The 13,488-nt window shown below is 42.9% G+C and overlaps 1 protein-coding gene across 18 annotated transcripts in view; it reads right to left on the minus strand.

Annotated features, from left to right (window-relative positions):
- The window catches only part of SVIL (supervillin), a 134,307-nt gene that overhangs the window by 68,055 nt on the left and 52,764 nt on the right, over nt 1–13,488 (minus strand). The window lies entirely within an intron of this gene.

The following is a 13,488-nucleotide window of genomic DNA, read 5'->3' on the forward strand; positions in this document are numbered from 1 at the left end:
AGCCTCCCTCCAACAGACTTCTTCCCTTCCAAAAGATTTCAGCTACTATCAGTATTACAGGCTGAGAGAGTGGGGTGGTTCAGCCTGGAGAAGAGAAGGCTACAGGAAGATCTTAGAGCACTTTCCAGTACCTAAAGGGGGCTACAAGAGAGCAGGAAAGGCACTTTACAAGGACCTGTAGATAGGACAAGGGGTAATGGCTTTAGGCTGAGGAGGGGTAGGTGTACATATTAGGAAGAATTTCTTTACTGTGAGGGTGGCGAGGCCCTGGAACAGGTTCTCCAGTGAAGCTGAGTATGTCCCATCCCTGGAAGTGTTGAAGGCCAGGCTGTATGGGGCTTTGAGCAACCTGGTCTGGTTGGTGTCCTGGCATGGGGGTTGGAATGAGATGATCCTTAAGGTCCCTTCCATTCCAAACCATTTTATGATTCTATGAGTAGAAAGCTCACCACAGGACTGGGGCTGTCAGGACCATGAAAAGGTAGACTAGAAACACAAGACTGAAGTTCTTGACTATTCTTACCTGGTTTTGTGATACCTGGTACAACAGAACCCTGATCTATGCTAGGAACCTCAATGTACAGACAAGGTATGAGCAATGATGCTGTGAAAGAGACTGCATAACCACAAGTGAAAAATATACTCTATCAACAACCTATTAATGGCTGTTGGCCCATCATGAAGTATTTAGCCTATCTAGGTCATCAAAACACTGTTTTTCATACTAACAAGTTATTGCAATGGATAGAAGAACATGCATTCCGTCTGGTCTAATGCACCTGCTATTTGTTTTAATCTATTTATTTTAAAAAACATGAATAATGTTGCAGTCACTCTAACCAAAGCACCTTTTCTTAGCTGATCTTTCAACAGTCCAGAGCTCCCTGGAACAAGAGTCACCCAACACAGGGAACATGGCCTTGAAGCATCTGACTCATCCAGTAACATTCTCTGTTCAGAAATATTTGATGGTACACACCACATTTTTTTCTTTGCCTGTAACTTTGCTACGTCTCATGTTTAATTCTAACTACTCCCAGCCCTACCAAGAGAACACAAACCAACACTGCTGTGCACTCTTGGCCAGATGTGAAGGCCTCCATTTACTTGAGCTTAATATATACAAAAAATGTAATCTGTTGACACTAGTCCAAATCTGCAATTAACCTGAAAATCTGGGGCTTTATGTCCTAGGCATAAGTGCAGGTGTGCTTAAAACACAAAAATGAGATGGGGCAGAACTAACAAAGCAGCTGCTAGTACAGCTAATGGGGAAATTCTGGACACCCTGCTCTGAAAAAAAACCTGTTTCTTTCTCAACCCTGCTTGTGTGAAGACTGTTTACCTGATCTTGTGAATAGAGGTGTTATTACCTGTAGCGTTTTTAAGCACCTGTAACTCATCTGGTACACAGTAAGGGAAGTTTCTCATAAAGAGCAGGTAAACATCACTCATTTGACTCATTTTGTGCCTACAATCTTTAGCAAGGTTGAAGCAGAAGTTAGACTTGACAGCTGAGCTGATGCAATAGCTCAAGTCTGCCAAGAAAGACAGTCCTACCCATCGTTCCTTCTGCTGCAGGACCTCTGCTATGTCCTGCTCCCCTACTGACCCAGCCTGATGACTAAACTGGCAGTAAATATTCCCTTTTGGTTTTGCTGGGTATGCTTTTCAGGAGGTGCCAGAACAAAGAAAAAGGCACAGGAACTTATGATCAGGAAAGGGATCAAGCCTTCTGGCTAACAAAAGACGTGAGCTCAGCTCAAATGTTACCCCTCTGCCAGGCAATGTCCCCTACAACAGAGAGGAGGGGTACATTTGTATTTGTGGAGGGAGGGGTCAGGCTCCTCCCCTCCTCTGCAATACATCATCCCCGACATTTTGTCCTCAGCATCCTCCTGGTGAATGAGGTGCAGAAGGGAAAGCACATGGAGCTGCAGAAAGACAGGAAAACTCTGGAGTGCCTTTCACAACTGTGTAATTTTTAAATGGGTTTTTGCTTATGCTGTTCAGATTCTACCTACAGTACACAGTAAGAAGCCAGTCTCTCCAACTGGTCTGGCTACCACCTGGGAAGAAATATCTGTGATAGGCTTTGGTGCAAATAGGACTCCTTTTCCTCCTATATACAGCTGGCAGGCCAAGAATCCAGGGGCTACCTCATGGGACCAAAGAGAGTTATTATAGTGGAAAGTAAAATATTCAATAAAAAAAACATCTCTATCAAGTTCTTCACAAAAATACCTAGAGTTTGATTTAAAGATCTCTTCATGTTAGGTTGGAAGGTGATCACCAGCCATTGCTCTGTGCACAGTACCTATGATTTAACATTAATGTCACTGCTGTTAATACTGAAACTATGCTGCTGTGCAGAATCTGCAACCCCAGAGTACATTCAGCATTGATTCAAGATAAGGGGTATGTGCCAACACTGCTTCCAATATTAAAACTCTTCAAGCTCTGAGATGCTGGAGCCTTAGGGTGCTACAGCAATGCTATGCACTTCACACAGCTTGTTGAGAATATTTAACTGTTGGTAACTGACCGCTTCTGTCTCTCCTTTTCATCAAAAACGGATCACCTATCACAAGAGAAGTCTCTGTGCTGGCCCTTAACCAACTTTGGAAGTGGAGAAAAAAATTAAGGGTGCAAAACCAGTAAGTCAGCAGAGTTAAGCAATGGTATAAAGAAAAGAAGTCTCGGATTTAGCATTTTGCTGCTTGTTTGAAAACAGCAGGTTTAAGAGCAAATCCTTCCCAGAGGAAAAGAAAATAATCTCCAAATACTTGATGAGGAAAGGAGGAAGAGCAGTTTGTCCTTCAAAAATGATCCAGTCTCCAGAACCTACAAGAACACTCAGCCAAACTACGTTTGGCTATCAAGGCTGTGTTACAAATCGGTAGTAATGTTCTTGTCTCCCCCTCTGCCATCATTAATTCTTGAGCATTAGCAGCCTCCAACAAAAGCAAACAAAGAGAGAACAACAGTTCAGCCATCAGAACGGGGGGCAGCCCAGCGGGAAGCTAAGTTTGCAGTCATCTGCGCTTAGAGCTCAAGGTTAAGCATGTATACATTTCAAATCTGAGACTGCTCATGAAAGACCAGCTGGCAGTTAAATGTTGTTCTGAAGCTTCCCACAGGAAGAGAAGGAAAATATCTTCCTTTTGTCTGGCAAAACTAATAGCTCTAATCAAAGCTGGAGTTTAAATGACTTGCAAGATGGTTCCCAATTTACAGGGCTGCCAGCCCCAAAACACTGAGGAGTTATGAACCAGGTCCCACCAAGATCAGGCCTTTTTTCCTCTTTAATTTTGATCACTTATGAATTTATATTTAGAAGTGTTTAGAAGTGATAAAGAGAAGTCGATACTTTGTTGTGACTTGCAGATATCATAAAAGCAAAAATCAAAGAAGCCCATGACAACTGTTTGAAGAAAACCTAAAAATAAAATAAAATTTTAAAGAAACCAACGATGCAGAGGAAAGAAATCCCACAGTGACTGCATGAAACTTTCTGCAAATGTGCTAGTTAGGTAAACAGGAATCTGAGCAACACAGAAAACTGAGATGATCTGTATAAATGTAATGATGAAATCATATTTTCATCCACTCTTCATGAGTAGAGATCTAAAGGAGCTCACAAATTTTATTCAACTGCTCTTCTGGGCAAGGTGAACACCTTGGAATAGCTAGTCAAAACGAGCTATGCCAAGATCTGAGATGCTGTGGATGATTTTAGGAATGAAGGTCAAAGGACTGGGCTAAAGCAGACTACTCTTTTCTATCAGTCCATCTGACCTCCCCTTCCAGGCTGCAGGCTTCTCACCTATCCCATGCCACCCAGTCAGTTTTTGGCATGCAGGCATATCTTTCCAAAGGAAACTGGCAAGGCACTCCCTTTTCTTATTTCCCCTTCCTCCCACTCTCCAGCAATTTCTGCCAAGTTGTTCAAGAAGTAAGTCAGCCCAAAGCTGAAGGGCAAGTCGAAAATCTCCCAGAAGATTACTTCAGTAGTACAATCACTTAACAGCTCGAGTCATGTCCCAGCAGCCCAGCTTGCAATCACAGTACGTATTCTGGGTTGGCAGTGCCAGTCAGGGCTGTCTTCTCCAACCAAACCCCATGTATGTGGGCAAGTGGTAATTTCTCATTTCTTAAATGAAGGCCATTTGTATGAACTTTAAAAATAGGGTAGTTTCCTGACATAATGTCATCACTCCAGCAGAAAGCAAACATAATCCTTTCCAAATAACCATCCTGGCAAAAAGATTTATGTTTGGCCAGTGATTGTGTTTTGGACAAGTCTTCAGATAATTTCAGCACTGTGTTGTTTGTGTAGTGTCCTTTAAAACAGGTCATATGCAAAAAGATGAAAAAAGCTGATTAATAAGATTTATAAAGGGGACTGAGGTTTATAGTACAAAATGTGTTGAAAGAATATGGATGGTCTGTTCAGTCATGTGCTCTAGGAGAAGGGAGAACAACAGGTATTTTTGTACACACACTAAAATTCCCCTTCAAATCTCCAGATTACTATTTCAGATTTCACTCAACTCATTAATTTCAGCAATTAATTACTCCTAAAAGGAAATTTTGGTACGTTTCAGTTTTGCAACATATTTTCAGAATAAGGAACATGAATCTAACATTCCGTGACATCCCTACCTCTCATATCACTGTTCGCAAAACTGCATGGCAAGACTGCAGCATAATTAAAAATGTCCAAGGTTTTCCTCTTTAGGATCAGTCTAGAGGGGCTCCTTCAAGGAATTCCAAAGGCCACATGCCCTTTCCACATGTGGCAATCAGATCTATCAGTGGGGTACATTATCTGAATTCAGTCACACCTATTTGTCTCTGGGCCTGAAGCAGTAACAGAACACGTCACGCGTGAACACGGCCATTTCTGGACTGAGCAAATGGCTGGAAGGGAACTCACCTCCCAGCAATACAGACAATCTAAATCATTAAACAGCTCAAGGACTTTGAGGAGACGTGGCGTGGCGTTTTACCCAGCAAAACAACACTGGAGAGTGCTTCACACCACAGCTCTCTGTGAAGTAGCTGCAGCTCAGACTGTGAAGGCACAGGGTTAGTCACAGCTCTGTGGATATCCTTCACTGGAGTCATGAAGCAACAGCTTCTCCTTTGCTATTGCAGTGAATGAGAGCTTTGCTGCTGGGGTGACCATGGGCTTACACTGCTGCTGGGAGACTGTAAAACTCCTGTCTTTCAAACAAGCAGCCAGGGTTTCTAGGATGGGTTCCCCATCTTCTGACACTTCTAGTGTCTGCAACCAGCCCGAGGCCGTCTTCTTGCCTGGAGCAACAAGTGGCCCCATGCAGTTAGGTGACACAAAAAGCCCTGCCACACTATGGAGTTTTCTCCTGGTTGCTCTTGACCACCTCTGCACTGCTACCTCTGCATGCGTGTAAAAGCCCAAAAAGGGAGCAGAGAGAGGCACGCATACCCCAAGGAAGAATTTATAACAAAGTTCTTTGGCTCTTCGTGATAGTCATCTAAGGAAAACAGCAATTTTGTTTACCACTGTGATGTGATATTTCACAGGCCACATCCTATCCCTGCATTCTTACCTTGAAATACAACTTTTTGAAATATAACTAACTTACAAGCCTCAGGCAGACAGCAACATTGCAGACAAGAAACCCACGACCCCAGCTCCCATCCTGTTTATAGCATGTTGCAATGCTTCCTCAGAAAATTAAATATTTATTGAAGGAAATAAAGAAAAAATGTATGCTTTATTCAAAAGCTGACGGTCAAGGTAGGACAGCTTGACTACAAGTACTGTCACTGCACTATGAAAAAGGCACATGTACCAGGCTCAATTTGCAACCAGCATGGCTAAGCAAAAATTAATGAGGAAAGAAAATCTAACCCAGTGAAGCTGCAGTTCTGGAGTCTGTTCTCTAGAGAGCAGATTTAAATTCATGGCAGCTATGGCATTTTTCTCCTTATTGCTCTCATTCACTCCCTAGGCCCCTGCAAAAATCACCAACATTCTTGGTGAGCAGGGGGGTACCAGGGAGTTAATCACACAGATCTGAAGAGCCTTCCCAAAGCTGTCTGGGAAAGTTTACACAGCATCTGTTTGTCTAAATCTATGGAGATTATACTAAAGGGAAAACGTAAGTACTTTTTTTAAGGCTTCTTCCATGCAAAAGTCAGTTTTAATGAGATGGGTATGAAGCAACCTAGCTTAGTCCTGGTCTGCCCACAGACAGTGGGTGCCAATATTCCCCTTCTTCTGGGAGCAAGATAATTGCTTTAGCCAGTAAAAATCAGTTTTCCAATAAAGGGCATAAAACTGCATAATAAGAGAGGAGAAACAAGTTCCAAAGTCATAATTAATAAATAAATTAGTTCCTCTTAGTCCAGGTATTCCTCTGAAAGCCAGCAGCGCAAGGAACGCAAACGCACTTCCCAGCAAAGGCCCCCACAAAGTGTTTCAGTGCATGGACTTGACAGCGTGAACTGGAGTCCTAAGGTTATAACCGAGCACATTTAAAACACGCCAGGAAGAGAACCAGAGCTACTAACATTTACACTAAAGGATTTCACTTTTTAAAGCCACCTCCAGCATAATTCTTGACATTTGCCAGGCAGAGTGCAGCGTCTCTGACAGCCGGGCTCAGGCAGCAGCAGCTCGCTGTCAGCGCCGCAGTACTGGGTCGTATCTCCCGGGGTCTGCGCTGGATCCGTTCTGGGCTGCGCGTCTCATCCAGCATGTTCCGTCCCCAGACACGGCTCCGCAGCTTGCCTAATAAGGCCAGGCGCGAGTTGACTGGCTGGCTTATAGGTCACCCCGTGTTTACCTTGCGAGCCGGTGGCAGCTGGAGGCTCCAGCCCTCCTCCGCTCCGGGCCACCGCTCTGCCACCCCTGCGCTCGGAGAGCCACGGCGCATCAGCGCTGCTCGGGAGGCTGAGCCCAGCCACCGCTCACAGCTGAGGGGGACACGCTTCGGTTTCACCACAGGCAGCATGAAACTGCAGGGAGTTCAGGTACAGTTTCCACAACAGCACATTGTAGGACCATCAGACTGAAAAAATAATCAGGTTTCTCACTGCATGAATTGCTCGAAAGTAGGGCAGCGGCGCAGGTACGAACAACCACCTTCACAGCTCCAAGGCAGCAGACAGGTACTTGTCAAACGCCAGAACCAAGGGAACTAGATGAAAGCAGGGTAGAGATACTCATTTGAGCACTACTATTTAATTATTTATTACTCTCGATCAGTTATGGTGAGATTCACTGCAGTTCAGACAGATGGCTTCAAAAGTAATGACTTACCCTCCACAAAAATAGCTATCTGGCCAAATAAAAAAATTCTGCTGCTGCTGCTGCTTCCCTTGTGAGTCAATCTATTTTCTCCTTTATACGTCTCCTAAAGCAACTTCAAGATGCTAGATTTGGATACTGTCCTATCCTCTTTCTCAGCACAGTCTGTGAGGAAAGCCACGAGACCTCTCTGCGGTTAGAGCTGGCAGACAGCAGCATAGGTCACCTCCTACCACAGCACTGCCACAAGACCCCTGCGAGGGGCCACTCACAGTGGCTTTTTCCTTCAGGTCCGTACAGACAGTGCATTTCCATCCTTCATCAAAACCATCTTGTAAGGTTTGAATACCTACCTAATACTTCCAGAAATAATGATGTATTATCACATGATTCTCTTGAGCACATGGAATAAAACTAAACTATGATTATCACCCCACTGAAGTAATCAAGCTACACAGTTATGTCCTGTTCCTGCTAAGAACCTGAGGTTCACACTATTATAATTAAAACGGATAAAATATATAGCCCATTCTCTCTTAAAATAGTGCATTTTAGAAAAACAGCTGACAGTCTGTAAGCTTAGCCATTATAATTCTGGGCTGAAGCTGTGCCCAGGTGCACACACAGATCTTGGCTCAGAATTGCTGACTTTCTGCTCAAAGTCTATTCTCACCCAAAATACACTTCACTTATACAAAGAAATGGGGCACACACATTCAAAAAAGGGCCAGTCAGACATGATTACACAAAGGTTAAGTCCTAAAATAAGCCAGTTCACTTTGTGTCCAATTTGCTTAGATCAGCAGCACGGCATGCTCTTATGAATATCAATAATGAATGCTGGAGGAAACTAAACAATACGCAAGAATGAGAAGAAGTGCTGTGCGTGCATTAGACCTGTTAAGAGTTTTAGGAAGAAGTCAAGATAGCCCTGAACTATGAAAGTCAGTCACATTTCACAGACACTTCATAGACTTCCAGGCTGGGATGAGAGAAAAGCGATTGGACTTGCACTACTTGCTAAAGCAAATGGGTTCACCCATTCGTTTCAAGTCTCTCTGAATACACACTGACAAATCCAAAGTACCGGGGAACACTACTTCTCCTCTAGGTTAAAAGGAGAATCTCAATAATTAGGCACATCCAGAAGAGAACACTGACACCCTCACAGGTTATGGCTTATTTGACCTGTTATTATTTGTGCAGTTAATTTAGGACCGTTTGTGTAACTGCACATGAGCAAAGGCTTTTGAATGCTTTTATGCTTTCACAGTTTTAATTTTAAATGGGAGATAATGTTACAGCTGACTTTTCTCCATTTTAACACTGCTATGTTCCATCTTTGCTCACGGACGTTATAAATTCCAAGACAGGCTTCAGGAAAGAAATTTGGAAATACAGCAGTATCTCCTCCCCTGTGCTAAAGATGGGGGGGAAAAGTAGAATTAAAATTTTTCAAAATCTGATTCTGGATATTTTAAATGCAAAAGGATACCTAAGCGGTAGGGAAGTCACCCTCACGAAGAAGCCTGGCTTTTTCACTGCGCAGGACAAAACAGTCACTGTACTCAGCTAAACCTGACTGGTGCAGAGCTATAAAGTTCTCACTGAATTCTTCAAGAACAGGCTAGAAAAGCAATTTCAGCAAAATCCATGCATATCAAAGGTGATGCTGAAAGAACAGAATAATGGCTCACGTAAGACCTCTGCTTAAATCAAGGCTGAAGAATATTTTCCACACTCAGTCCCCCAAAGAGGCCACCTCCTCCAGTGACCTTACAAGAATCAGCTGCCACCCCAGCTCTCGGTCACACGAGAGGAAACACATGCACCATGTAATCACCAGTTATGTGCTGCAGGCACACATTCACTGAGAAGACAGATGGGGTTTCAGTGAGGTAACAGGGAGGTGTTCTTCCCCGGTATACAGATGGTCAGTTCAAACTCAAAAGTAAAACATCATGACTTTGTCAAAATGAAATGAAGTGAGCACAGAAAACAGCCTACAAATGAAAGAACAGGGGCAGTTGCTTGGGGAGCCAAGAGGTTTGTTATAGTCCAGGTTCCCAGAGCCATTTCATGAGCATACAGGGAACAGCCTCCAAGGCTGGTGCAATATTGATGCCCGTGTGATGGCTGGCAAGAAGGGCTCAGCCACACCACAGCTTTTACTGACACATGGGAGGAGTTCAGCTGCATTTGCCCCAAAGTTCATCTTCCCAAGACTACAACCACCGTTCCCAGACTCCTTTTAGCCTCCCAGCTCTCATCCTTGCCAATCCCTCACTTCTGATTTTACTTCTGCTGCTTTTTGCATACTTCCATCTCTGGATGTGTTTAAAAAAAGACTGGACATGGCACTTGGTGCCATAGTCTAGGTTAAGGTGTTAGGACATGGGTTAGACTCGATCTCAGAGGTCTCTTCCAACCTCGTTATTCTGTGATTCCCCCTTCCTTCTGTATCCCATCCTATGGGTAATCCCACTGCATTTCTATTCTTCAGTGTTTCCAAATGCACTTCCACTTCTCCCCTGGCTCTTCTCCAGCTCCCACTGCATATTCTCCCATTAGAGACCCAGTCTCCTCACTGGCTCTCTTAATGCACTTCATTTCATCCCCTGCAGAAACCTGGCCACTTTTTTGAGAAGGGTTTTGTTTTCCTTCTCCAGGAGATTTCAGTAAAGGTCTGTCCAACATAGCACACTTTATTAGGAGAGAACTGATCATGTGAAACTAGCTGAACCAACTGCAGTGCACAAAGCTTAACTTCAGCAGCACACTACAGAGCAGGCCAACAACCAGAAGGTCATAGTGTAAGCATGCTGATACTCTTGCAGGTAAATTCCGTCATCAGTCCACTTGTTTGTCCCATGAATAGCATCAAAGGAATGCTGCGCTGTTTGAAGAGAGGCACTAAGCATATGTAATGGAAAGAGACAGCCCTTAAAAGAGAGAAAAGACAGGCAGCTTGAACAAATTAAGAGCTGGAAAGAATGGACTCCCTCAAAGTCTTGATGGCCATTGGTTGTTACAGTAATACACCAGCAGCCAGTTACAGAAAGGGGGTTGGACTAGATTCTTGCAAGGCAAAGAAAAAATACCTTGCCTTGCAAGGTATTTGTCTAAAAGTGAGGCAAAACCACTGCTGAGGAACAGTGCATAATCATCAAAATCACACACACACACACGGCACAATGCTTCCAAGCACTGTGGGACACAGCCCTGTGCCAGGTGATGCTATAGAATGATCAATCCCTAGGGACCTGACGTGTGAAGACAGCCTGATGCTCAGCTGATGTTCAGCGGCCACAGCAGCACAGAGCTCAGGAGGGGCTGCAAAACCCAGCAGGGAAATGGGGTAAGTTCTGCAGTAAGGCTGCTCTGTGCCACCCACACTGGTCTCCAAACCCAGGACCTTGCAGTTCTCAGGAGAAATGAGATGTTGCAAGCTTTGGGGAATTTTGGGGTATGGGGACCCTAAGAAGCTTCACTGTTAAATCCCCCATCATCCTCACAGGCACCATAAAGGCTGGACCCAGAGTTTGTGATTCAAGCCATGAAAGGCAGCTGTTCATGAGCTTCAGCACCTTGACAGAGCATGTACTGGGCAGACCCATATGAAATCCATGCACCAAGTTTACTGTTAGCACAGGGTCCTGCCCACGGAGTCTACAGAAAAGTATTCTTACGGCATGAAGACAGTTCTTCCTCCAGCAGGGAGCCTCTGGGAGCCATTTGGGAACTCCATTTCAGCCCACCAGCACTACTGGCATATTTACTACTAAGTTCTACATCTGCATTCCACACAAAGGATTTTGAAGTCCAAGCAAGATGCTTGTTTTTCTCACTGGCTTTCTATACCTGACCTGATTTTTAAGTGCTAATGGAAAAGATGAATAAAATACAGCAGTGGAAGAGTTAAATAACCCAGCAGCTTCTCTAAATAATTTAATGATTTGTATTGCAGTTGAGCATACACATAGATTGCTTTGACTTAAAAAAATCAAGTTCATAAATAGTCAAGTAAAAAAACAACAACAAAAAAAGGCTCAGTGAAGGCTACATTTTAGGACATTCAGACTATCTTGTAAATATACTGTTTGCCAGTGGCTGTAAGTCAAACTGCAGCAGTATTTCAGACTGCCATGGAAAGTATGCCTGCATTAAAACCCAGCACAAGAAACTTTAAATTCCTGACAGCATGTGGCCATGCATGAGATCACTGTGAAAAGCTGCAATATTTTCTTGAGCTCTTTTATTTTTGTTTCCTGAGAAGTTTGAAGCCATAATCAGCAGCTTATACCCAAAGTCTAGATGTAAAGTCAGCATAGACTGGAGTGAGTCCAGGAGTTGCATTAGTTCACAGTATGCAGGAAAAGAACAAAATCCTATCCAAGGAGATCTGGAGCACTAGAATGCTATTTAATGAAGGCTGAACAAAACTAGCTGTAGTGATGACACGATATAGGGATTTCACTTGGAAAGCGTAATTTCATTTTTATAGTCAAATTCTCACTTTCTTGCCTCAAGGGTATGTGTGCATATGTGTGAAAGTATCCTATTAAATAATTTGGCATATGTAAATTCTTCCTTTTTTGAGAGCTTTTTTTGGCTAAATATTATCATTATTTCTTGCAAGTAATTATGAGGAACAGTGTGAGAGCATCCAGTTTCTAGTATTTCAGGGGTCTGTGGGTGTGTAAAACACACCTGCATAGAAACTGGATTTTACAGGGAAAAAAAAGTTGGTTGGTTGGGATGGGGTTTTTTTTGATTTTTTTTTCATCTATTGACTATAGGAAAATTTTATGTCAGAATAAACACACAACTCACCTATCCAACATTTTGTCTTGCAATCAGGATGCAAAGAAAAGCAGAAGTCAGGCAAGCTGGTAAGCTTGAAAAATTACTTCCAAAAACAGAAAGGCAGGGAGGAGTAAAAGGAGTAAACTGAGGGATGCCAAGGTGAATCAGCTCCAGGAATGCCAGAAACCTACATTTAGTGTTGACCGCTCTCGTGTTTTGTTTCAAAAGTTTTTTTCTGTGGAAGTCATACTGTTAGTTGTATTTCTTTTTCGAATGGGTGAAGCAAACCTCTGAGGGTGTTCCACGATCACTACTTTGTGGAAAATACCTTAACAGGAACACCCAATAGCAAAGATTGTTAAATACTGTAACAAATTTATCCCTCACTACACAAAAATAAAACTGACATTTTATTTCTATTTCCTTATCTACAGGGCTTAAATGCTTCTGTTCACTGGCTCTTTCTTCCTCTTTAATATTCTCTATTGTGTCAAAAATAAACAAGTGTGGGCTTCATACAGAATTTTTCAGTTTTTAAATTTGGAGACTGTAACAGGCCTTTTGCTTCCTTCACTTACACTTACGAAGAGATAGGGGTTGGAAAGAAGATCTCAAACAGATTTGGGGTCCAATTGTATTAGAAGAATATATAGTTAACCCATTTCCATCTACTGAAATTGCTTCAATTAACTTTTTTCCCCTTCCCATTTTTAATCCCATCAAGTGTTATGCCAGCTATTTCTCTCTCTTTCCAAGCACTGTTATTATTAATTAATCAGAATGGAGTCCTAGAAATACTCATTTCAACTTTATGGAGCATGCTGGCTACCTCTGCCATAAATAAAAGCTACTTACAATCTACAAAACCCATATCTGTTAGAACTGAGCCATCACACTCCATTAAGCTCTAGTAGATTACAGTTTTTGGGTAACTTGTTCCATACCACATATCAGTCTAATACTGCTACTCCTTTTTGGTCAAGTATTAAAACAATATATTAGTTTTAGCCTCTGATATTACCTTCCCTGTGAACTTGCTACAGAGAGGCCATACTCAATACCACCAATCCCTCAAGACCAGTCTTAGGGTGATCTGGTGTCCATCTTAGGTTTTCAGGATATTTTTGAGACTCATTAGACAGGTTACTAAAGTGGTAATACTGCTACAGTGGTAGTGGGGGAGGGCATTCACAACTAATTACAGGTAAATTCTTGACAAATTTGAGAGCAAACCACAAAAACCTTGGTTCCATGTGACACAATCACCCCATGAAAGGGATATTTTAACATACTTCATGCCATACCCTACAACATCAAGGATCATAGAAGATGCTGCAATCTCTCCCTCAGTATATCCCACTTGCTGTGTAACTGCTCACAAT

This window comes from Corvus cornix, chromosome 2, assembly GCF_000738735.6.
Source record: "Corvus cornix cornix isolate S_Up_H32 chromosome 2, ASM73873v5, whole genome shotgun sequence".
NCBI classification, from domain to species: Eukaryota; Metazoa; Chordata; class Aves; order Passeriformes; family Corvidae; genus Corvus; species Corvus cornix.